Source organism: Haliotis rubra, unplaced genomic scaffold (genome assembly GCF_003918875.1).
Source record: "Haliotis rubra isolate DU_JTF1 unplaced genomic scaffold, ASM391887v1 Scf908, whole genome shotgun sequence".
Taxonomy (NCBI): Eukaryota; Metazoa; Mollusca; class Gastropoda; order Lepetellida; family Haliotidae; genus Haliotis; species Haliotis rubra.
Genome location: NW_025767644.1, coordinates 358,495 through 376,392, shown reverse-complemented (window position 1 = coordinate 376,392; position 17,898 = coordinate 358,495). Strand labels below are relative to the sequence as shown.

The 17,898-nt window shown below is 40.4% G+C and overlaps 1 long non-coding RNA gene across 1 annotated transcript; it reads left to right on the top strand.

Annotated features, from left to right (window-relative positions):
- Positions 1 to 591: 591 nt before the first annotated feature.
- On the top strand, positions 592 to 9,017 carry LOC124264078. The gene is made up of 4 exons (XR_006895038.1): positions 592 to 686; positions 1,541 to 1,620; positions 7,956 to 8,019; positions 8,777 to 9,017. It is a non-coding gene; the product is annotated as an uncharacterized LOC124264078 (long non-coding RNA).
- The last annotated feature ends 8,881 nt before the right edge of the window (positions 9,018 to 17,898 follow it).

Sequence of the window (17,898 nt, the reverse complement as noted above, 5' to 3'; positions counted from 1 at the left end):
TCGCGTATCAAGTAATCCACGCTGTACTTGAATGGAAACCCTACCCTCAAAACTCTCAAAGAAAGCTCATGTTCTGAACTAACATTATGTCGCTGCTAAAAATAAAAAAACTGAAAAACTAAGACGTCATTTGCTAAAGTTCAGATAACATAAGAAACCCTCAGCAGTTTGGAACAGGCTTGAAAGATAAGTATTTGTGTTTCATGTATCTGTCACAAGTTCAACAGGTTGCGAGACCTTAAATACACCTACAGTCACCGTTGTTTGAAATCTGGGCACTACTGACAAGTCCGAGTCTGCCTTATATTTAATTTTTTTCTTGAAACGTTGGGTGATCGACACAGACAACAGCGACTATCCTCCGTCGACATGTTCTTGTCGCAGTGTTGTTGGGTCGAGCTGATTTAGCCCCCAGCTGTAGGCGGAAAACTGTAGAACCAGCGCGTGCTCAAATTGTCGCAATTTGATGGCAAGCTGAACACTTCTGATATTCAGTTCTACCCAATTTGTAGAAGTATTTCCTGTTATTTCACTTTGACCTATAATTATCGTCACTTGTTCTTGACGAACTACAGATGAAATCGTGAGGTGAATTAGAGAGGCCATTTGTACGGCAGCCGGCGAAGGGTAAACATGAACGATATTCTTTGGAAAATCTGCATCTTTTTGTGCCGCGCTTGTTGTTGGTAAGTCAGATCTTTTTATAACGTTCGCAAAATAGTCAATGCGGTGATCCAGTCAAATGTTTCTTTTACTGGCATACATTTTTGTTACATTTATTGGCAAATGTTTGCAAACAATCCAGATATTATTATCTTGTAAGTTCCAATAGATTGATATGGTTGTGAAAATATCCTTGATAAATGTCCAGCTGAGCACTCTAATAATAACTTCGTAAAGAACAACACTGTTTTCCTGAGAGAAAAAAATTCTATCGATAAAGTGTGAAAACATCCCAAGTGATGTATGTTTACGTGCGCGATATTGGACAAGGTTATACCTATTTGATAGTGATACATAAAAACATAGTTATGGTGTACTCGGCATTGTATACTTGACTCCACTTACATTAGATATTTCTTAATGGTATGGAAATGGGTTTCTTCCTTTTCCTTATACTGATCTTCCTTTTCCTTATACTGATCTTCCTTTTCCTTATACTGAAGACAGGATCGGTATGTTTGGTTGAGGGTATTTTGGTCATGTATGTCATACTGATTGGTTTATAGATTCATACACTTATTGTTGTACCCTTCCTGCTTTTAATGGATCTTAAAATGTGCACTTGTCGCAACATCGACTTATGACGACAGAAAAGTAGAAAACCGATACTAGATGATTCTGATACTTCTTAAAAATCGAAGTAGACACATCGAATCACGAAACCGCTATGCCCATGTATGTGTTTACGATGTTTCCAAACCGTTTATTTATTCATGTTAATATAAACCTCAGAAGATGATACGATTTGTATTTCAAGTAACAGAAACTATGAGAAACAACATGCAATCATTTTGTCTGATTATATCTTGTGTCCTAGCCTCCGGTCTGCAGTGCTATGTGTGTGACAACGCAAGGAGCGAGGTCTGTGGAACAACGGTCGACCCAGAGAGAATTAAGGTAATTAGATGCCCTTCAGTATGTCAGCTACATTATCAGGTGATATTTATGTGTGCGAATAAACACAACCCACATTGCTGTTAGCGCTTCACATGAATAGAGTAACACTATGGGACACATATTGTGTTCGTGTGATCAGGCTCGCTGACTTGGTTGATCGGTTCCCATTTGTGTAGATCGATGCTCATGATGTTGATCACCGGATTGTCTGGTCCAGACTCGATTTACAGACAGCCGAGGGTGGCGTTAAATTGTCTAAGGCTGTATGATAAAAGGGATGATTTCAACTTTCCAATAGACACCTTCAGTTTCTTGTCAAGCAATATTCCTACAGCTCCAGCTTTTGGTGTTTACATTTCCCTTTGAGGTACAATTGAGCATGTTCTTTTTACCAAGATTTCAAAGAGTGTCATACTGCTTAAACCAACACAGACTCATGACTAAGCCAGAGTGAGTGAGTTTGGTTTTACGCCGCTTTTAGCCATATTCCAGCAATATCACGGCGGGGAACACCAGAGATAGGCTTAACACATTGTACCCATGTGGGGAATCGAACCCGGGTCTTCGGCGTGACGAGCGAACGCCTTAACCACTAGGCTACCCCACCGCCTCTGATAAAGCCAGAACTGAACAACCGACTATGGCTTTAGCAGAAATTTCTTATTGATGTGGAAGGGATTTTGTGGCTTCTATCAACGAGAGGCCACTTAGTGGTTCAGTTGTTTGACGGGAATATCATCGTATCCTGACTGCCTGGATCGATGCTCCTAATATTAACCTCTAGCTTGCTCTGATTCAGATTTCCATATCTGGGATATAACTCAGTACTACATTCACATTCGTTTCAGTATCGACCATTTCAGCAAATGTGACCATACACCTCATCAAACAATACAATAACTCAATAGGCACCTGATGTTCAGCATTACATACAGTAAACTAAGACTATAAGGAACTACCCCGGACCAATTATTATAGTTCGTTACAGCAGTAGCTCATTATACGCACTTTGACTAAAATTTACATTAAGTGCCGAGAAAACATAACTTGTTCCGTTCGTCATAAGCCTGTTCGCTATAAACGGTAGTTCTCTGAATGTCGTTACTCGATCGGTAAATTACTAGTGACATGGAGAATCCGGTTAAGAAATACTCGCGGCAAAGAATGCTGGTCAATAGAAGTAACTAAACATATTGGACAGCTAGTCTCGGTGATATGCTTGATGGCGTGTTATTGTACCCTGAAGCTGTTGGCCGTTGTTCATGTCGATCATTGGACTCGATAATTTCCCGTCTTTAAATGATTGGACAATGGCCGAAGGCGGCCTTTAAATATAATCAACAAAACACCCATCTATAGGAAAAAGGAAAGTTCGGTTTTAGAGGTTACATTGAAAATAGGAGAATAACTGATTGTCATATGATGTTTGATTTGCATATTTAGAAGATGCCATTTGATGAACATAGAGACTTTTATGGGTTTCATCTTCGTTTTATTGTTAAGTACAACGTTTTAGGGCTTGTTCCGGCCCCATCAGTTCTACCTGATGATGGGACCAGAACAAGCTCTGAAACGCTGTATCAAACAATAAAGAGAAGATGAAACTAACCCAGAAAGGTCTTTATGTTCGTGATAGTCATATGGATATACAATTTATTCATTACAATGATGCGAAGTTTCGGTGAAAACTACACACCACCGTCATGCCTCAAGGGCTGTGATGACGGTGTCGTTATCTACAGCGTAACATCGAATTCATTATAATAAAGACATTGTATACCCATAGAACTGTCTCCATTGTTTAATATAAATTTATAAATTTAACCAAAATACGTTTGCATCCATTATCCCCTCTTCCGAATGCGAATGATAACAACCGTGGCGTTGTTGTTTACTGGTGCACTAGAGCCTTGTCCTTGCATGTGTTTGTGACACATGTCTCAGATTGGCCAGGATACCAATGAGTGAGTGAGTGAGTTTAGTTTTACGCCGCACTCAGCAATATTCCAGCTATATGGCGGCGGTCTGTAAGTAATCGAGTCTGGACCAGACAGTCCAGTGATCAACAGCATGAGCATCGATCTGCGCAACTGGGTCAACCAAGTCAGCGAGCCTGACCACCCGATCCCGTTAGTTGCCTCTTACACCACAACCATGGATTACTGAAGATCAGTTCTAACCCGGACCTTCACGGGTAGGCAGTTCGCGAACACGTGGTATCAGAATTACTTTTCAGTGATTCATAATCACAGTATATGGTCGTAATCGAACAGTGGCAGATTCCTAATGATTATGGAATGAGTGAGTGAGTTTAGTTTCATGCCGCTTTTAGCAATATTCCAGCAATATCATGGCAGTGGACACCAGAAATGGTCTTCACACATTGTACCCATGCGGGGAATCGAACCATGGCCTTCGGCGCGACGAACAATCGATTTTAACCAGTTGGCTTCCTCGCCGTCTCTGAGAGTGATGTGACCAGAATACTGCTAATAGCGACGTACAACTCACTAAGTCACTGACGTTCGACATAAATGAACTGGATAACGTTTGTGTGAGTAAAATATACATAAATGCACTATTCCGGTTATAAACCGATGTTGGGAAATATTAACTGAAGACTCCCCCTACATCAGGTTATTTATCCTCCGCACTACATATAGCGTCTTGTTTATATTGATTTCACGTTGATGATTGCCTTGCCCTGAGCGATCAGTAGCTCTTGTGTGACAGCGCAGATAGGTAGCAACGTGTTGAAACCAGATGTCCCTAATCACTGTAAACCTCGCGAACAAGGATGTTCGGCGGAGGATGCGGTGAATCTTGCGATGTTGTTGGCTTTTTACTCAACAAGACGATACAGCTGATGTCGTGTTTTTGTCTATGATGATATCTGGTTCAGTAAGTTTGGGTTTACAGTGGAATCTATCACAGCATATTCTACTCAGCCATAAGAACTGGGTTTTTTTTCTTGTTTTACACCGCATTCAGCAATTATCCGGATATATTACGGTGGTCTGTAAATAATCGAGGCTGGACCAGACAATACAGTGATTGGCATCATGAGCATAAGTGGAATACGATGACACGCATGCCTGACCGACCGAACCCTCTGGTCGCCTTTTTACGACCTGCTCGAAAGATATTGTGATTTTGAGGATAAATGAATAAATAAATGAATGAATTTATAGACCTAGGACCATTTCCCCCAATATATACATGCTGTTTTACAGTGAGAGATATTGGTAAGATTTCTACCACATGTTATTAAGGACAGTTAAGTTACACTTTGAAAGATCTTTAATAATAAGATGTGATTATATTTCATCAATATCGTTGGGATATTAAGAAACACAATATTTGTTACTGAATGCTCATATTTCTAACATTTGGTGTTATTATTATAACAAGTTTTCATTATAAATTTAAATATGTTCGCCCTTTTTCCGATGTCGGACAAAGCTTGCATTATATTGTCACGACACATCTTCGAAGGAGCTGTCAAAGATTTTATTGTTGTATTTATAAACAACGGTTTATTTTTCGTTGCGGGCTGTATACAATCACGTCTATATCACACAAACGGGAGGGTGATAGAATGAGCGCGTCCCACGATAACTCGTCATAGTCTCTGTACATGAGCCTAACCACCCAGCCCATTAATTTAAGTCATCGTGTACGACAGGCCATATATATGAAGGGTAAGTTGTATCTATCCTGGAATCGGTAAAAGAGGTACGCATGAGCTAGCTATAGTCTGTCAACCCTACTTTTGGGACACCCCTGTTGTGAAATATCTTCCAAATAACACCAACTGACCACATGCCATTAACGTATATCTTGATAATCCCCTTTTGACGTAATAAGATATAGTATTAGGCTCCGTCCGTCCGTACGTCCGTCGAATTGGAATATCTTAAGAACCGTTGACTAGATTCTTTTCATATTTGGTACCTAGGTTCATCACGGTATAAGACCTTGACCTTCATTTCAAGGTCACGAGGTGTTTTTAACGTTTTACCCCAGTCCATTTTTGTGACCTTCACTTAATTTTCAAGGTCACGGAAACACTTTGAAGATTTCAGCATGTTAACCTGCATGTTAAGCTTGTCAGCGAGATACTTCAAGAACCATTCACTAGGGTTTTTTTCATATTCAACGCCAAGCTTTATCCAGGGAAGGCGTAGGGCCCAGTCGATTTTGGTGACCTTCACACAATTTTCAAGGTCACAGCGACACTTTGAAGATTTCAGCATATTAAACTGCATGTTAAGATTGTCAGCAAGATATCTCGGACGGTTCATTGGATTTTCTTCATAGACTTTCAAGACTTCACTTGAATGTTTTTCAACAAGCAATTTCTTTATTACTATTTTTACATATTTCATACACTATGACATTCACGTCAAGGTCAAAGTGAGTCTTGAAAATAATTGTGTGTTCGAACAACAAAAGAGCAAGATATCAAGAGAGCTTGACTGGTCATGTTTTTGTTGACATTTAACTTCATCTTAAATTACTATCTTCATTTTCATTACTTTTTAAGTTTGATTTGATAATTTGCGGCGGGGGATAGTGTCACTTTAGTGACAATGCTTGTTAAGATTTCTGTTTGTTTTGGTGTCAAGAGGTGTAGTCGCAGTAAACGTAACATCTTACGGGTTAGGTCACGTGCATGACCTCGGGTCACAGTAGCGTGGGCTTCAGGTTCACATGTCTGTGGTATCAAGGGAACGTCTCAAAAGCATTAAAGAATAATAACACTTACGTTAGTCACCGTCAGACAATCCCGCTTCAATATTAGAGCTACAAGTGTCAGTGTCGTCATTAGAGTCTAGATTGATGGGTTGGACACGTTTTCTTTGTAGACCATCTTTAACCCAGTATTCTTCTTCCACCTTGATCACATGATTGACACATTGCTACCATAATTCTGGTGATAGTATTGCTATTAGATTTGTTGACAACTTGTTCCACGTCTTTGAGTTTGAATGAACAATTTTTTCGTGCAACTGAATCCTTTAAATTGCCCCATATCAGTTCAATTGGATTAAGGTCACAGTGATTGGGCGACAAACGTAGAATTTCATGACCATTCCTTTTCAACATGGTGTCAATCAAGTAAACGGGGTGGTTTGTGACCTAGTATGATATCATACAGTTTAGTTTTAGCAGCTTTAGCTGGAAAGTCGATACCATGAGTGTACGACCAAGAAGTCTCATGTTTTATGGAAGCAGAGGTAGTAGGATCTCTAACACTGTGGTATGGTGCGTTGTCCATCACCATCAAACAACTGTCAGGTGGAGCAGGAAGTAGCTGCTCTGTGACGTATTCTATGAACACCGTTGAGTTCCTCTCTGTGTGATAGTCATGACTATCAGTAGATTTGGATCTGACCTCCAAGTCACATCCTGGTAGGAAACCCAGATGAGACCCTGCGTGTACAATGATAAGTCTCTCACCCTTGCCTGTAGGAATCTTCCTGTTTTCTTTGGGGTCAGCGTGCTGCCACTGATATGAAGGGATGTGGTTCGCATTAATCCACGTTTCATCCAAATAGAATACTTCTTTTTTCGGATATTGTTCTCAAATAATTGGCACAAAGTCTCACGAGATCACTTCCTTCACAGAGCGAAACTTTTGTGCTGGATATTCGTTTAACGAAATCCGAATTTCACTAATAATTTACATATTGTAAATCTCGGTCACGGGTAACCTGCGGGTAACAACTCTGTCCTTCCAAGTAACTTGTAATTATGATCCGGGTTCATACACGTTCATTGCGCTCTGACCTAACCAGTAAGCTGTTACGTTTACTGCGACTACACCCAGTCTCTTGACACCAAAACAAAAAGAAATTTTAATGATAGTTACTTAAGTAACTTTTTCCCCAAGTGACCAACAAAGTTAAAACTATTTTTTCCTATGACGTCAAAGGGGATCATGAAGGTATACGTTAATGGCATGTGGTCAGTTGGTGTTGTTTGGCAGATATTTCACAAAAAGGGGTCCCAAAAGCTGGGTTGACAGACTATATATATAGATGGTCAGACTTCACACGTTTCATTTCATGTAGCTAAGTTTGATCTTGCTGTTCTTGTTAAAATCTGCAATATTCCAACTGCAAAATATCGGTCTATAAATATTTGAATTTTCACTCGACAAAAACAGTTATTGACATTGCCTTCGGGAACACAACTGGGGACACGATGACATGCATCGACCACGTCAGCGACACTGACCAATCCATCTGTTTCTAAGGGCTTTCAATTCTAAGCCCGATCTTTGAGGGTGTGAGTTGTGTAAATATTAATTAATGTGCTCTTTGTTTCAGCCCCATGAGTGCAGTGGCGAAAACATAAAATGTGGAACACAAATACAAGATCCTGCAGAAGACGGTATGTACTCCATAGAGTGAGTGAGTGAGTGAGTGAGTGAGTTGGGTTTGATGCCGCTTTCAAAAGTAGTTCAGTTATATGACGACAGGTCCAATTCATGAACACGAGCACTGTGATGAATTTTTTTATTATTTAACTATAAACTGACACAATCTGCTTCTTGTACATTTTGTAATGTTACAATCGAATCAATTACCCACATATTTTGTGAGTGTGCACATGTGGAAACGTTGTGGCAACAACTGAAAGCCTGAACTGAACAAGATACAGGCACAACATTAATTCTTGAGGCAAAACATATCATCTTTGGATATAAAGAAAAACGAAATGATGTATTAAACCTGATTATCATCGCAACAAAATACTATATATATGCAAAGAGATGTTCTAATTCGCATCCGCAGTTTGTTGGATTAAAGAATTTCATACAGGGTGTGAAGGTAATTGACAAATGTACTGCCTTTTCGCACTGTAACTATGGTAAATTCTTCACCTTTTGGTCATCTTGCCATAACCTCTTCACATAAATTACAATTACAATGTATTCTTCTAGACTACGGATTATCTACCACTCGTGTTCATAATTTGTATATTTATATACCACAAATGCAACAATTATGTACCCATCAAAAAGAAATAAAGTGATGAATTTTTTTTTTAAAAAGCCCTCTAATTTCATTGACTGACTGATTGACTGATTTTTCGCAATAAAGTGTTATATAGAAGCTTTTTGACTCATATCTCTCTGTTATTCCAGGTTGGGTTGGTGTGATAAGAGCGTGTTACCCTCTAGGATCCCTACCCAGAATGAATGAAACTAACGGATGTCACCAGTGGACCAACGACAATTTTACGGCCCGTTTCTGTTTTTGTGAAACTGATGGATGCAACAGTGAGATATAAAGGAAATGAAAAGCTAAAATATTGCATTAGCCTCAAATCAGAGACTGAACGACGATGTAACTTAAGATATATGAATAAATAATACTTGAATAATTCGCATTCGTATTTCTTGGAGCAGGAAATAATTTTGTCAATCAATTTGGGATACATATTGTACATATCAATGTCAATAACATGTCTGCGTATGCCGTCGCGAGTACGTGAGTGAACTGAGTTTAAGGCCGCCTTGAACTGTCACATGATGTGTTCCAGAGGAATGAGGCAAAATGCCACAGGTTACCTTAGTGATAATGAGTACGATCAAGGTTCTGACACACCAAGAATCACATCCACCCTCGGCTTCCAGGGTATTATTACTTATTGCACCTTACATAAATTGGAAGACTTTTGATTGGCTGTTCTAAACTAAATTTTGCAAAAGATTCCATACTGTTCTAAACTAGGTACTGTTTGATATATTGCAAAACAAATTCGCAACGTTGAAAAGTTTATTGTCATGAGTTCAGTAAATGATAAAAATCAGTGAAAATTGGCGAATTCTAAACAAAACTTAGTATGCTATTTTACGCAGCGGTTCACATGCACGACATTTGCAGATGTATTTCAGCAATATGATGCATGATCCTCGTGCAGTTCATCTGCATATAGTTTGCAGTTGGTTCCCCCAAGTTTGTGGAAAAATCAATCTTCGATATAACAATATATATATATATTGAGATACACACACACTCTCTCTCTCTCTCTCTCTCTCTCTCTCTCTCTCTCTCTCTCTCTCTCTCTCTCTCACACACACACACACACATACATAACATATAGTGAGTGTTTAGAGTGAGTCTAAACTTTTGATGGGAAATATATTAAAGCCGTTCCAATAAATCATCCATCACAGGGGATAACTATTTCAAAGTTTCATCGAGGAAGCATCTGTTTACTGTAAGTTCGTTTTTAGTTTTTGATTTTTAAAAAAAATTGAGTTACTAACAGTCAGTTACTACACACATTTTAATTGATGTGCTTTGTATGTGATAACAGATTTTACAATATTAGTAGAAAAATGTATAACTAAGATTGTTTGTGGCTGTACCCTTGAATGGGGGTTGAAGTATTGTAAATATACATCCACCTTATTTTCAATATACAACTCTCAGAAGTCAAGATATGGCTGAAATACTGCCGAAGTGACTTTTAACTCAATCACTCACTCCAATACACAAAATAGTATGAAGACTCTCTCTGTCCTGTGTATTATCTGAAGGTAATGTGGCTTACACACACACACACACACGCACGCACGCACGCACGCACGCACACACACACACACACACACACACACGCACACACGCACACACTTGCTAAAAGCGGCGTAAAACTAAACTCACTCACTCACTACTCTAAAGTTCCATGGTTGTGTTGTAAGTTGCATGGACATTTACCAAGGGGTTTGGGCTGTGGCATCCCTACCATTACTACGTGGCACATGGTTGTTTAACGTGTTCATTACCTATACATTTTTACATTCATTTTGTGTGTTTTTCCGGAACCGTTTTCCTTCTATTTCTGCTGCAAAGAATGTTGTCACACACTAAGATTACCGCTCGGTATTCGAAGGGACATAACTCTTGTCGGCTTAAAATGTATGTGTTAACGGACACGTTATTTCAAATACCACCGTTTAGTATATATCTTTAAGACCAAAATATTGCCACTTGATAGATTAAAAGTAACATCTTGGATATACTGGAGTGAGTGAGTGAGTTTAGTTTTACGCCGCTTTCAGGAATATTCCAGCAATATCACGGCGGGGGGACACCAGAAATGGCCTTCACATATTGTACCCATGTGGGGAATCAAAACGGGGTCTTCGGCGTGATCAACGAACGCTTTAGCTACTAGGATACCCCACCGCCCTGATATTGCTGGAATGTCGATTATTGGAAAGGCTCTCTTGTAATGGTCAGCCATTATGCATAAATGTCAATATGTCAATCATATGATGTGATTTTATAGGGGTTTTTTTATCTCTAATTGAGGTGTGTGAATCAGTGAACGGTTGTTGGTTATTTGGCCATTATTAAAGTCAGCGATAGATATGAAACTTAAGCTTACTTTGCTTGGCCAAATTACCTCGTGTTGCCCTACCCGAGAAGAAACTCACAGTCATAGATTCATAGGCAGAACAACACGCGAGGAACACATATAAGACGAAACCATTCAAGACGAAACCATTCAAGATGAAACCATATCTACGTTACTATAACTACCATAGTTACAATAACTACAATTTCATTTTGATTTTCAATACTTTTCATAAATTAGCCCCCCGTTCTGAAAACCGTTCCTACGCCCCTTCATAGATGCTGATCAAGGTCTTTACGACAATTTACTCGCTGTAACCAGGACGAATGTGAGATTCGAACCACCGTTCTTGAAAATCCTCAACGATTAAGGGTAGGTATATAAAAAAAATGTCGGCAGCAAAAGATATATTGGTGACAGCGACTACTTTGAAACAGTTAAAAACATTACCTAGTCTCCTAACATCTCCAGTCTGCGCAGTCTCGCTGACCTGGTTGACACATGTCATCGTATCCCAATTGCGTAGATCGATGCTCTTGCTGTTAATCATTGGAATGTCTGGTCCTGACCCGATTGTTTTCAGACCGCCGCCATATAGCTGGAATATTGCTGAGTGCGGCGTAAAACTAAACTCACCCACTCACTCCTTACCTTTCCTCGAATACCACAAGGTCGATCCTCTGCTGCTTCAGAATGACGCGACCGCCTCCGTGGTGTAGTGGTTAGAGCGTCCGCCCGGAGAGCGGAAGGTCGCGGGTTCGATCCCCGACCGCGTCATACCAAAAGACGTTAAAATATGGTACTTGTTGGTCCCTGCCTGGCGCTCGGCATTAATGGGTACATCAAGGACTGGTCGGCTCGGAGTCAGTATAATGTGTCTGAGTGGGGTATTCATGCTCCACTGCAGCATGGTATCTCAGTGGGCTAGCACTATAAAACCAGCTTCCGTCTGGGCTAGTACAAGCAGCCGCACATACACATACACACGCATGCACGTCGTCATATGAGCGAAATATTCTCAAGCACGACGTTAAACCCAATTTCACTTCACTTCACTTCAGAATGACGCATGGTCGAGTCAGAGCTGGTTTAAAGGATCGCACATTTACATGACAACATAAAATAGCATATTAACTGTAATGATTGTTTTGATATTTATATAACGTCAACGTCAAGGCTAAATGTCAGACAAGGGGCACAATAGCATTTATATCTCACAGGCAGCGATTTTGAACGTTTTACAAATGTTAAGTGGACCTATTAAACACAATTCACGACATCAGCGACCTGATCTACTTCAGGATTTACTCTGAAACATAAATTTAGCATAAATGGCATGCATCAACAGCCATCGGTCCATAAATTTCAAACTAAGTACAAGCTATGCATTCTTCAAGAAAAGTAATGAATCATGAAATGGAATGTTTATATAAAAACAACAGAAATAAGTGTTGACTGTGCAATAAAACATGACACAAAGACACATCCTATAATTTAAGGGGAGGGGTAGCCTAGTGGTTAAAGCGTCCGGTCGTTACGCTGAAATCCCGGGTTCGATTCCACACATGGGTACAGTGTGTGAAGCCCATGTCTGGTGTTCCCCACCGTGATAGTGCTGGAATATTGCTAAAAGCGTCGTAAAATTTTGCTCACTCCCTCACTTATAGTTTGCACGTGCTGCATGCAGTAGCGCCGCGCTGTGGACTATTATTGCCACCTGTTGAATTCATTCACTGGTTATGGATTGACGAGAAGAGGAACCAACAAACGGGTCATGTCTTCGAACTAGTCCCGATTTACTCCGCACTTGATTGAATAATTTTTCAAGGTTTACAGGTGATTTGACAACTGGACAAATTTACACGACGTTGAGAAACATAGTTTTGGCAATGCAATACATAGTGAGCCACATTGTTAGGCATGATGGTGCCTGGTCGACGTCCAGCTGAACGTTAAGCTAATATAAATAAAACTGAGGCAAATTTAGGCGTAGGGTAGAACCACAGACCTTTGTGTCGTTGCTCAAGGAAATCTCACAGGGTTGCCTACTGTCGAAAGACAAACGCCAGAGAAAAGGACTAATTCGTATAATTTTTCAGTTGCGGTTTCTGTTAGAATATTTACAGCAACACGTGGTCTCTTCTTCTATCGATCTGTTTTCGCTCAATTTGATGGATCTGTCAGACATATGTTTCAAATAATATTGCAGTTAAGGCTTCAGCTTGCATCCCGTCCAAAACATCTTAAATAATCACTGAAGCGTACGTACAATCTCTTCGGAATTATCTTGAAAAAAACACTTTTTTTTGCATTAAAAGCTTCTTATTTGCTTGCAGCGAAACTGTTTTCCCGTTGTTTCTGTAACGAAATGGAAATGCTAATATTTACGGCATACAGTAAAGGATGCTTAATGTATTTTCATGAATACACTGTCAAAACGGAACATGGTTTCCACCGACCGCGTTGATATTGGAGACGACGATATAAATTACAGCAGCGTGGTGACAGAGAGTCACAATCATGGTGTCGAAGCTGTTGCTAATCGTCAAGTGAGTGAGTGAGTATTGTTTTACGCCGCTTACAGCAATATTCCAGCAATATCCAGGCAGGGGACACCAGAAATGGGCTTCAAAACATTGTACCTATGTGGGGAATCGAACCAGGGTCTTCGGCGTGACGAGCAAACGCTTTTGACCACTAGGCTACACCACCGCACAGTCGACAGACTACGAACCTCCCACACATGGGTCACCGCCATTATCCCTAATGTCCTATAATACGACCGATTTATTGACATTTCGATCAGCTCATCGCCGTATTTACCATTAGGTTAGCATGATAAATTTTCTAAATTTTCTAAGCATTGTTCGGTATTTAAACACAGCGTGGAAGTAAGTATGTACTCAATTTTGACCAGAGAAAACAATGAACCAGTGAGTAATTTGGTGTTGACCATTAATTGTCCCTCCACAGATACTGCCGTGGTATAATGGAAGGAGGGTCATCATGGAGAGATGGTGCAATCCTCTGGTCTTGTCATACCAAATTACGTTTAAAGGTGGTACTTTTTGCTGCATGCAAGGGTATAAAACAAAGACTGTTGGGCTCGGAGTATAATGTGTCGGAGTGAGCTATCCATTTGGGTTACACGTAGCATAACTAGTACAATCAACTATACACCACCATGCATTCACGTTGCTATATCGGTGCCATAATCTCATGGCTGCGACGTTAGACATTCTTAACTTAAGGTCTCTCTCCATAACACGTCAGTTGGTTTCAGCGAATAAAATCCTGACATGCCCCAAGAATGTCGTTTCGTTCATAAAATTGAGAGAATCGACTGTAAAATATACACATTGTATCAGGACCTCTTAAGGAGTCGCGATGTTCAGATTGATAAGAATTTGTTTGCTATCTTCGAGTGAGTGAGTGGGTTAAACACGGCTTTCAACAGCATCATGGTCAGATTAATGTGGGAGGAACGCTTAAATGCAGGTTTCAGACGGTTACCAGTTTGATGAAACCTACTAGCACGGATTTAATGCTGACATATCTATCCCCGTTTGAGCTTACAACCATGTCTTTGGTGGGACCAAGAGACGCAACTTTGCACTTTATACCCAGGAGGACTGGGTCATCCGTGCTCCTGCATGTTGTTCCGAGACGCCAAACCGCGTTTGGATTCCGAGTCATCATTGATCTTCAAGTCGTGAGTGATCTTCAGCAACCTGTTAACTTTGGGTTCCGGTGGTCAGGCTCAATGACTTGAATCCACATGAAACTTCAAGGGACCTTGCTAATACGATCAATCTTTCAAACAAACGCTACTTAGGAGTGTCCCATTTAAATCAAAGCAGCATGGAATCTCGTCCAGACATGGCTGATGGCATGTATAAAAGGGCAACGCATTTGCAACTGATTGTTTTATATATGGCTAGGAAACACTTCGTAAAGCGCCGTCAACCCATGTACCCGCTGTTTTAGCGTGCATGAAAGAACAGCAAAAACGCATCACGGTAACTGAACTTACGAGTAAAGATCTCCTGGAAGAATCACAGCGCTATTATAGTGCAATGTTTTTTCGCTTTAGCATCAAGCCATACGTTCCTTTCATCCAAATATTAACAAAATATACAATAATAGAAACGACAAATACATTTCCAAGTCACAAGAAACCCTGAATGTGAACATTCGTTTATTGATGACGGACTCATTCAGGCACCATGTTATGCAGGTGCATTCTTTATCATTACTTCAACTTGAGCTCCATGAAAATTTGAAAGTTGATGTTGCTGAGCACAGACAATATGTGACGCCAGCTTCTGTCCCGAACCTCTTAAATATTGCTGTCCTCGGCCCAGGAGATCTTCCCGCATGGACATAAGGTAATACAATGCCAGTACAAAGGGAAGTACTACACCAGCCGAAACGGATCCGCCCATTGACGTTTCGGATGCATTTACCCCCAAATCCCCACAAAACATTTTAGCTCATGCTTGGTAATCGTTCCTAGTTCTGATGTCAGTAAATGATGATGATGCAAATTACAATTGTGTTTTCCTTCTAGTTTATACATATGTATTTCCATCTGTAGGTAGGTATGAGACTAATGTCTTAGCGTCGTGTTGATCTTTTGAATCAAAGTCACGTTCTCGTGTGTCAAACCTCAGGCAGGTCCAGCCGTTGGTTACCCGTGAAGATCCGGGTTAGACTTGGTCTTCAGTAACCCATGCTTGTCGTAAGAGGCGACTAACGGGATCGGGTGGCCAGGATCACTGACTTGGTTGACTCAATGTCACTGATCACTGAACTGATCAGCTGGAATATTGCTGCGGCGTAAACAAAACCCAAACCAGACCAGCCGTTGTTTTTTTGACACAGTCATAAATAAACCAGCTCCATGAATGTATACCACGACTTATAATGTTCTAACATATGATATTATTGCGAGGCTGTTTTGTCCTTTAGGATGTTGGTTTAAATTCGTAACAATATTAATCAAAGCCGTCGGGGTAAGATGATAAGCAATCATGAGCAGAGTGCGGATTTGCTGCACTCCTGGGGGACCAATATTTGGATATTCTCCAAGGGGTGTTGAGTTAGGTGATTTGTGAAAAGATTAGACATTTATACATTAATTTCCATATCAGTTCAGCTTAGGGTATACCATATATGTTTTTAATCATAACTATAAGCATGCATACTATAAAATGAATAAAAACGCCTGTGACCAGTGTTATTGTCAGGCATTCGATCAGTCTGAAGTGTGAAGAAGATCCTCGGAGGACCTAATTTTATCGATAAACATCCTAAACTCCGTTTGGATGAAGTGACATTATCAAGGGTGTCATCAAGTGCACACAATCTTGAAATGATGTCACACCACTTGAGGCTCAGGACGGCCGCAAATTTAATTGATCTTAGTGTGTAGCTGATCGAGGCTGTATGTACTCAAGAATACATTTTGATTGAATTTAGAGTACGTGAAATTGAAAAGAATCCTCTTGGCTTTCACACCTCCAGGCCATACATATTTAAGCTGGGGTTTAAACTTTTCAAGCAATTGGACTCGGTCATGACTGTAAATCTCAATTTCAGGCTATTTTGTCTCTATCCTTATGTCTCTTGGTGGTTTCGTGAAATCACGACCGTTTAACAATAATGCAGATTAACCCATCGGTTCCCTTTAAACGTTTGCGAAAATTACAGAATTTGCTTTTTGTGGCAGTGATCAATAATATTAGTTATGTTTCCAACTGAAGACTTGAAGAGGTTACACACACACACACGCAAGCACGCACGCACGCACGCACGCACGCACGCACGCACGCACGCACAGACAGATAGAGACAGAGAGTGAAGGCACTGACCACCAGTAATGTTAACAAAATGAGGGTAATCAATCTGGATGACACACTGAGCTGGTTATAAAAGCTATGTGTTTTATCGTATATCTGATCTGTAACCTTGGAAGTATGTACAAACTCTTCAGCATAATATCTCCAGTCTGTTTCTACAGCTTGTTCAGCTTGACCTGAACTACTCTACATATGCATGACCCGGGAGGTCAAATGGCACAAACGGCTGGTCGAGTTAACTTCATTAAATAGGGGAGAGAGGGATGTTATTAATGTTGCGTTCGTGCAAAACATGTATACATAGATTCGTTACAGCCCGAATCGGAAACATTAAACCATCTGTAGCTTCTTTTGGAAAGAAAGTTAGGACTTTGCTGACGATCTTTCGACGCAGACATGTCAAACGGCGACCTGGTCTGAGTTGTCTCGGCTGTTCGGACCTGTTGACAATCAACTGACAAAGGTGCACCCCTTCACAATAATAGACCGAACCAGTTGTGACACGGTCACGCAATGCATTAGTATTCACTTGATCAGGTCATGCTGAACAAGCTATACATGTATATACCTATGAATCACGACCCGCGAAAAAATACTCACTAACGTATTACATATTTTCTGACCTCATGAGCTTCAAGCAATCAACAATCAATCAAAATGCCTCATATGAACGAGAGTTCGATAGATATCTAATTTCAAGACTGTGGCCTCTTTCAACCCGGGATGCTAATAATAGATTCAGAATACTTATATAAGCGATCAAGGTTGAGACAAAGCTAACCAGAGCACTGAGATCGGTGATACGAAGTAATTTCATCAGGCTTTTCCAGTAGTATTGGAGACGAGACACCGTTTGCTCCAATCAACTAAGTACAGGGCAAGTTTTGCTTCGTGTCATCAGAATCCAAAACAAAAGGAAACTGAGGCGGGGAGGGCTGATTGATTAACGCCTCATTCAGCAATATGGTTGTCAGAGATTAACCTGACTGGGATGTCAGGCTCGTTTCAACGATGCAACGTACGCCCGTACCGGTATATA